This window comes from Grammomys surdaster, unplaced genomic scaffold, assembly GCF_004785775.1.
Source record: "Grammomys surdaster isolate TR1022 unplaced genomic scaffold, NIH_TR_1.0 125982, whole genome shotgun sequence".
Lineage (NCBI taxonomy): Eukaryota > Metazoa > Chordata > Mammalia > Rodentia > Muridae > Grammomys > Grammomys surdaster.
The window spans coordinates 516,457-525,425 of NW_021620798.1; the positions used below are offsets into that span (position 1 = coordinate 516,457).

Genomic DNA, 8,969 nt, shown 5'->3' on the forward strand with positions numbered 1-8,969 from the left:
GAGAGAGAGAGAGAGAGAGAGAGAGAGAGAGAGAGAGAGAGAGAGAGGCCTTTCTGATTCCAGTGAGGTTTTTTTTGTAAAGATAGAGTTGAGAAGAAAAAAGAATTAGTTCCCTATTCATAAATACTTCTGACAAAAAGGCCTGCCACTCAGATTACAGCCAAGCATATTCCTGACTTTTAAAACATGCTGAATCTGATAAGGAACGAAAGGAATTATACTGCAAGGAAGCCACAGGAACACGCCAGTATTTACCCATAGGAGTCCAGAGAGTAACACATAGAACTGAGTTATACTGGTGACTTATAAAGGCAAGGCAAATCGAATGTGGCAGAATCTATTGATTTACAAGTGTTATCCAAAAATGGAGAAATTTACACCATGGTGAGGAACCCAGAAGATGGTATAAACTCCAAATAACATAGAAAAGATAATGGCCCATACTGAATGAGTGGAAATATAAGGTAGATGGTGGAAGAAATATTAAAGGCTCAGAAAAGTAGTCATGGTAGGTTAGACCTATTTTATAACATAGGGGGGAAACTCATTAAGTGATTATAATCCAAGGAATGGACCTGGAGGCACACTATGTAGCAATACTATGGGAAGTGTTCTGACACAGAAGTAGCAACACCACTAGATTCTTCAGAGGTCTGTCTACTGTATATGCTAGGGTTGATGTAAGAGAATCAGTCACCAAATCTAGCTGAGTGATGTGAAAGTGTTTGAGAAATGCCGAATCTATAGAGGCAAAACTGTGGAGTTTAATGACTAGCAAGGTCAGCATGGTAGTCAGTAAGTTCTGATCCCCAAGAGTGTTAGGAATTTGGTTACTAGAATATAAAATTGTTAGTAAAATCTTTACAGGCAAAAAACACTGGTAGTGAAGAAGAGTGCTACTTGGTTTTAAACAAAGGAAAAAAGTGACTTCTAATTACTGTGAGATTAATGTAAGTTACCTCAATAAAAATGGTATAATTCCTAGATCTATTCATAAACCCAAGTTAGTTTTATGACCTAAAGCCACTGAATAAGAGAAAATGAACCTGAGAAAAAGGGTCTGGAAAAATCAACTGTGCATCATGAGTATTTCCATAAATCCTTTCCCAGAGATGCTTATAACCATTCATAAATAATGGTACAGTTAGTTGGAAAAGGAAAAATGCAGAGACTTGAAAACTCCAGGACTATGGTGTTTAACTGACATTATCATCCAGAAATCTGAACTGTTATCATGTCTGTTGAAAGAATAAAAGCTTACAAGGACTAGATGGTGCGTGGAGTCCTGTCCCTGGATCTAGCTTACACAGGATTAACCAGCTTTGTGGACACACTTGATCCTCATCTCCACACTGTCAAAGGTATAATTTACTTATTTGCCAGTTAAAGCCATGGGCACACTGAGTTCTTGCAGTTAAAACACCAGCTTAGAAACATTTGTTGAGGGTGGAGAAACTTCCTTCAGAATGCCATACATTGAACTGCTTCTCAGTTCCCATTTGGCTTGTGACTGCAGTGGGAAGACTATAAACTAAAAGCCAAAGGATTGAAGAATTCAAAACCTCATGAGGTGTGTATCTGCCATGAATTAAGCTTAAATCCTCATCTCCAGTGCTTCAAATGAGACTACATGAGGAGCTAGAATCTTCATGCTAGGCCCAGGGAGGCTAGAAGAAGGTGACAGGTCCTCTGGAGGTGGAATTACAAATAGTTGTTAGCTGCAATGTAAATGTTGAGAACTCAACCCAAGGCCTCCAAAAGAGTGACAAGTGCTCTTTACCCTGATCCTTCCCTACAGTCCTAAATGTAGTCTTGTCAAAAAGAGAAGAAATTTGGGCACAGACACATACACAGGGGAGATAATGTAAGACATAGGTTAATAAACACGAACACACCCCCCATAGCATGAAGATAGAAACAGAATTCTTTCAGAAAGGTAGACAATAATGGAAAGTTTGGAGGGAGGGACAGGAGATGGTGGCTAGGGAGTGGATGTAGTCCAAGTACATGATATCATTGATCAAAATGTCATTATGAATCCCATCATTTCTTACATTTAGATTATACACACATTTAAAAATGCAAACAGACAAAAAAGATGGAAAGGATGATGATCTGCAAACCATGAAGAGAGATTTAGGACAGGTCTTTTCCTCACAGGCCTCTCAAGGAAGGACCCAATTATCCTAATACCTAAATCTGAAACTTGTAGCACTTGCATGCTGCCTGTGCCCTAGATTACTCATAGCCTGACCCTACCTAGCCTTGGGGGTTAGAGGTGAGGTGACTCAGAGTCAGGGAGCAGGTGAGAAATGCCATAACAAGCTCATCTGAACAGATGTAAGGAACAGAGGGCCAGTGACCCCCCTTGCTTCCTGGAAGAACTATGTGCAGAATGTGTGTGAAACTACCTGACACAGTGAACAGGAGACAAAAAAGGTTCATGTATGGATTTCTTCACTATGAATTATGTGTGCCTAGATGAAGCAGTCAACAGAAAGACTCAGCTATAGACTTTTGCCTCACGCAATGTGACATCTTTCCCTACATCTGCTTATAAACAGACACTGGGTATGATAGATGGCCATTTCAGCCTACCAATGAGCAGCGTTCACAGGCAATACTTTCTTTAGAGTTAATTAGCTGAGATTTCTGTGAAACTTGAATCACAGTTCAATGTCTTCCTTTTCCAACCCTTACTTTCACCCTCATCCTCTTTACAAGTACAGATAAATGATAAATATCTTGCACCTCAAAGGTCCTTTCAACGTCAACTTCTATAGAACACAATCTGTGACAGTAGGAAGAAACTATGAATACTGAAACATTTGGGGAGTCTCAAAAAAGATGTAATTTCAAAATGACATGAGATCTCGTTTTTAAATATATAAAAACTTGGAGGTTCGGGCCGGTTGTGCGGTTGTGAGACTGCAGCTGTAGTCGCTTCTGCCGGTCAAGAATTATACCTTGACTGTAAATTGGAGAAGCCAGTGGTGCTGCTGGTGGTTTTCAGAGGCAGTTCAAGTTGAATCATTAATTCTGCTAAGGTGTAAACTCTTCCAAGATGTCAAAAACAAACAAATCCAAGTCTGGGTCTTGCTCTTCTTGCTCAAAATCTGCATCCAGATTTCGGTCTCATTCATTTTCAAAGTCTCGGTCCCGAAGCCGATCTGTCTCTCATTCAAGGAAGCGCAGGCTGAGTTCTAGGTCTCGTTCCAGATCATATTCTCCAGCTCATAACAGAGAAAGGAATCACCCCAGAGTGTATCAGAATCGAGATTTCCGAGGTCACAACAGAGGCTACAGGAGGCCCTATTACTTCCGTGGCCAAAACCAAGGCTTTTATCCATGGGGCTAGTATAACCGAGGTGGCTATGGAAACTACTGTTCCAATTGGTAGAACTACCAGCAAGCATACAGCCTCGTCAGGGCCATTCTCGATCCCAGTCCCCAAAGAGAAGGTCCCCTTCACCACGGTCCAGGAGCCATTCTAGGAACTCTGATAAGTCATCCTCTGACAGGTCAAGGCGCTCCTCATTTTCCTGGTCGTCCTCCAACCACAGCAGAGTTGAGTCATCTAAGAGAAAGTCTACAAAAGAGAAAAAGTCCTCTTCCAAGGATAGCGGGCCGTCTCAGGCAGCTAGTGATAACCAGGGAGATGAGGCTAAGGAGCAGGCATTCTCTGGAGGCACTTCTCAGGATATAAAAGGGTCTGAGAGCTCAAAGCCATGGCCAGATGCCACCACCTATGGCACTGGTTCTGCATCACGGGCCTCAGTTTCTGATCTGAGTCCCTGGGAGAGAAGCCCGGCTCTCAAAAGTCCCCTCCAGTCTGTGGTGGTTAGGCGAAGGTTACCACGCCCTAGCCCTGTTCCAAAACCTAGTCCTCCACTTTCTAATGCATCCCAGATGGGCTCAGGTGGTGCTGGATATCAGTCTGGAGCACACCAAGGTCAGTTCGACCATGGCTCTGGGTCTTTGAGTCCATCCAAAAAGAGTCCTGTGGGTAAGAGTCCACCAGCCACTGGCTCTGCATATGGTTCATCTCAGAAAGAAGAGAGCGCTTCTTCGGAGGGAGCAGCATACTCAAAAAGGTATTTGGAAGAGCAGAAGCCGGAGAATGGAAAGGATAAGGAGCAGAAGCAAACAAATGCTGATAAAGAGAAGCTGAAGGAGAAAGGGGGCTTCTCTGATGCTGATGTCAAAATGAAATCTGATCCATTTGCTCCAAAGTCGAACACTGAGAAGCCCTTCCGAGGCAGCCAGTCACCCAAAAGGTATAAGCTCCGGGATGACTTTGAGAAAAAGATGGCTGACTTCCACAAGGAGGAGATGGATGAGCAAGATAAGGACAAAAGTAAGGGAAGGAAGGAACCCGAGTTTGATGATGAGCCCAAATTTATGTCTAAAGTCATAGCCGGTGCAAGCAAAAACCAGGAGGAAGAGAAGTCAGGCAAGTTTGACAGCCTGCATGCAGGGAAGGAAAAGCAGAGGAAAGTAGAGGAGCTGGAGGAGGAGCCTTTCATAGAGAGATCCCGAAAGGAGGAGCGTGGAGGGTCCCAGAGGAGTGACAGTGGGCACAGTGGCTTTGTGTCAGAAAAGAATTTCCGAGTGATTGCATACAAGGCAGTCCAGGAGAAAAGTTCATCACCTCCCCCAAGGAAGACCTCTGAGAGCTGTAACAAGCTGGGAAACAAAGGCGACGTTTCCTCAGGGAAGTCTTCCTTTTCCATTACTCAGGAGGCCCAGGTCAATGTCCGGATGGACTCCTTCGATGAGGACCTTGCACGAACCAGTGGCTTATTGGCTCAGGAACGAAAGCTTTGTCAGGATCTAGTCCATAGCAACAAAAAGGAACAGGAATTCCGATCGATTTTCAGCACATACAGTCAGCTCAGTCTCAGCGTAGCCCCTCAGAACTGTTTGCCCAGCACAGAGTGACCATTGTTCATCACGATAAGGAGCAACACTTTGGATCCTCTGGAATGACATTGCATGAACGCTTTACTAAATACCTAAAAAGAAGAAATGAACAAGAAGCAGCTAAAAATAAGAAAAGCCTAGAGATACACAGGAGGATAGACATTTCCCCCAGTACATTCAGAAAGCATGGTTTGACTCATGAGGAATTGAAAAGTCCACGAGAACCTGGCTACAAGGCTGAAGGGAAATACAAAGATGATCCTGTTGATCTTCGTCTTGATATTGAACGTCATAAAAAACATAAGGAGAGAGATCTTAAGCGAGGTAAATCGAGAGAGTAAGTGGATTCCAGAGACTCTAGCCACTCAAGAGAAAGATCAACTGAAAAGACAGAGAAAACCCACAAAGGATCAAAGAAGCAGAAGAAGCCCCGCAGAGCAAGAGACTGGTCTAGGTCCTCCTCCTCCTCTTCCCAGTCATCTCACTCCTACAAAGCAGAGGAGTACCCTGAGGAAGCAGAGGAGAGGGAGGAGAGCACCACAGGTTTTGACAAATCCAGATTGGGGACCAAAGACTTTGTGGGTCCAAATGAAAGAGGCGGCAGAGCTAGGGAACCTTTTTTCGAGCAAGAGGGAGAGGTTGGGGCAGAGGAAACTATTCTGGTAACAACAACAACAACAGCAACAATGATTTTCAAAAGAGAAGCCGAGAAGAAGAGTGAGATCCAGAATATACACCTAAGAGCAGGAAGTATTACTTGCATGACCGGGAAGGCGAGGGCAGCTACAAATGGATGAGCCGAGGCCGTGGCCCAGGAGCCTTTCCCCGGGGCCGGGGCTGGGGCCGGGGCTGGGGCCGGGGCCGGTTCATGTTCCGGAAATCCAGTACCAGCCCCAAGTGGGCCCATGACAAGTTCAGTGGGGAGGAGGGAGAGATTGAAGATGATGAGAGTGGGACAGAGAACAGAGAAGAGAAGGACAGTCTACAGCCCTCAGCTGAGTAGGAGCCACTCTTGATGGAGCCCTTGCCCCCGGGAGAAAGGCGCTGGGAGAGCCTGGTGGAGCTAAACAAGGAGCTTCATGAAGATCCTGAAAACCCCACCCCACAACCCACTAGCCACACAGAATCCCACGACATCAGAGTGTGTCCCTGGTGCCGTCTCACTGGACAGGACAGGATGCTGCCATCGAGCCTAGATCAGGCTCATGAGTCTAGCAGACCATACACACTGGGCTCCTGCTGATGGTGTGTGGGGTGGGGCGGGGTAGGGAGAAGGATGCTGATGCTTGGACTTTGTTTTGTCATCCCACCCCCACTCCACCCCCAATTAGAAACCAAGTTTTCTTCATTTCATTTGGAACTAAATGGGAATTTGGTTTTCAGTCTCTTCCTGTCCTGAGTTTTAATTTAAAAATCCTTATATTTTTCTTTTCTTTTTTCTTCTTTTCTTTTTTTTAAGGGATATGTAGTAATATTAGCATAAAGATTTTAATTTGGGCAACTTTGATTCTCACGAGAAAACAAAACATGTGAATAAAAATTGAAGTGTTCACCTCAGTTTGGGACCAAACTGCTTGGATCTTTGTACAAACTGGTTTTGTTTGTTAAGGAGGAGTTTACGGCCTTTCTGACCACCTCGTGTTCCCCATTCTACACAGCCATGTATCACATGGAGTTGCTTCCAGCCTCCCCATGCACCCTGCTCTTGTCTGATTTCTCCTGGGCTGGGCTTCCCATTCTCCACCAGCAGCTCCAGTATCCCAAACTTTGTAGTCCTGCTGGTCTTCAGCAAAAGGAATGGAAACTGGAAGGCAGTTTCTGGACTGTTTTCTAAGAAACTTCTGAATTCTATTATCCTTACAAATATAAGATGAGAAAATAATTTTTTCAATATTTTTTATTAATCTTTTTATAAAATGAATGCCTATGATTAAAGACGGTGGTTATGGCTGGGTGGTCTGTGGGGTTGTGTGTTTTTGAGTTTTTCCTTTTCTCTTTTTTAACCTTATGTTTTGAGTTGAAACATTTTCAGATGTTGGGTCATCCTCATTAAAGGGTCCTTGTGCTTGCCTTCCGGGGCGGCGGTCCCCAGCAGGTGAACCACTGCATCCGTGCACCTGTTGGATGCCAACTGCACCCTCCTCCCTCAGCCTTCGCTCTTGGGTTGTGTATACTTCCCTTTACTTTGCTAATTTCAATAGTTAAGTTGGTTTTACTTGAATGATTCATGTTTAGGGGAGAAAAAAAACACCCTTAAATTTTTGTTTCAACTCCTCTTGCAAATAAAAACAATAAATGAAGTGGCAGACGTAAAAAATAAATAAATAAATAATAAATAAATAAATAAATAAATAAATAACTTGTTATAAGGCATCAGATACAGTAGAATCTAGTAAGCTTACTCTAGGTGACTCCATAAAACAAATTTAGGCAGTCCCAACAGAAGGGCGTCATAAGCAAACAGATTTGGGCTCAACATACAAAGAAAAATTCTAGTATTTTAAATGCATGAAAAACAAAACAGCCCAAAGATTAAATTCTGCCCTGGAAAATGAGTAAACAAAATAGAAAGAGCCCTCATAGTGTGATGGTAACATTGTAATCCTTAGAGTCATTGGAACCGGGCTAGGTGACTTCTGATTTTATTGCCTATTTGGACACAAACTAGGACCATACCATAACGATTCACTTCTTTTATCTTTTGTGCCTTTTAGTGCTTACAAACATTACCAAAGTAAGCTATGTCGTTAATGAATTTAAAATCAGCATAATGTAATAAAATGAAACATGAAAGTCTTCCATCTCCTCCAACATTGCAAGCTTCACTACCAAGAGGCAGTGAGGGCATTTCACATGTACAACCTCCAGATATCCATCTGGTCACTCACTATGTCTTAAACACCATGCTATGCTTCAGTGTATTTAATGACTTTACTTCCACTCTTACCAATACTGTGAACTATGTCTTATCATGGCCAATTAACAGATAATGAAACTGAGGCTTAAAGTATGACTGTCACGTGGATGGGACAGCTGATATTAGTAAAGCCACAAGTCAAAGCCATGGTATTTGAATTCATTGCCTTTTTAGTTTTCTTCTTCTACTATGATCTAGAGCTCTGAACACTCATCAGGCTCTTGCTTTCCTACTATAAAATTTGTGCACAAACCCTCAGATAGGCTAGACACCAAGATCCAATCTTTTTATGAGCACAGTGCATTTGCAACATGGCAAACACCAGAGGAGCTTCTAGCATCTGTCAAAAGCTAAATAGGTCATTTGAGATTCCATTCGCGACCTTGGCACAATTTGTGCTGGTTCCTAGACAACAGAGAGCTGATTATTCTAGTGTGGATTTGCTATAAATAATACCCTTGAGACACTTCTATATTAGAGGTAAGAAAATCTCCTCTAAAATTGATGGCACCAAGTCCATTGGTATCTATGTTGCATATAAAATGAATAAGGAACAGCCACTACTTTAGAGCTACATTACATCTGCAGAATGATGTTTTGTAGAAACCGTTTCATGTTCTGGGCAATAATTTGAATTTTAAATGTTTCCTAAAGGCCTATGTATTGGGAACTTAGTTTCCAAGCTGTTGCTATGGAAAGGGAGTTGATTTTTTTAAGAATTGGTGTCTAGTGAAACATATTCAGATCATAGGCTATGAGACCCCAATCTCTTACTCTTTTCCTGCTTTAATTTCTGGTTATAAATTAAGGAGTTTCACTTGGCCATGTGCTCCTTACTATGCCTTCCAGAACTACCACATCCCAGATGAAATAGAATCACCTGAACATGAACTAGAACCTGTAAGACTGTGATCCCAAAACACAATACTTGTTCTAAGTGTCATGCCTCGGGTACCTATTAAAATTAATTTTAAAATCCAATAAACTAATAAAATGTATTAATTAATAAAAATAAAAATTGGTACTGAGAAGTGGAATCTTTAGCATCACTATATATTCATCGAGGTGGAAGTGTCTTGCAATTGCTTTATGGGAGTCATTTGAAAGTTTGGAGAGCAAACAAGATAGA

The 8,969-nt window shown here is 42.5% G+C and overlaps 1 pseudogene; it reads left to right on the forward strand.

The window, feature by feature from the left end:
- Window positions 1-3,064: 3,064 nt before the first annotated feature.
- On the forward strand, window positions 3,065-5,930 carry LOC114609759 (annotated as a pseudogene).
- The last annotated feature ends 3,039 nt before the right edge of the window (window positions 5,931-8,969 follow it).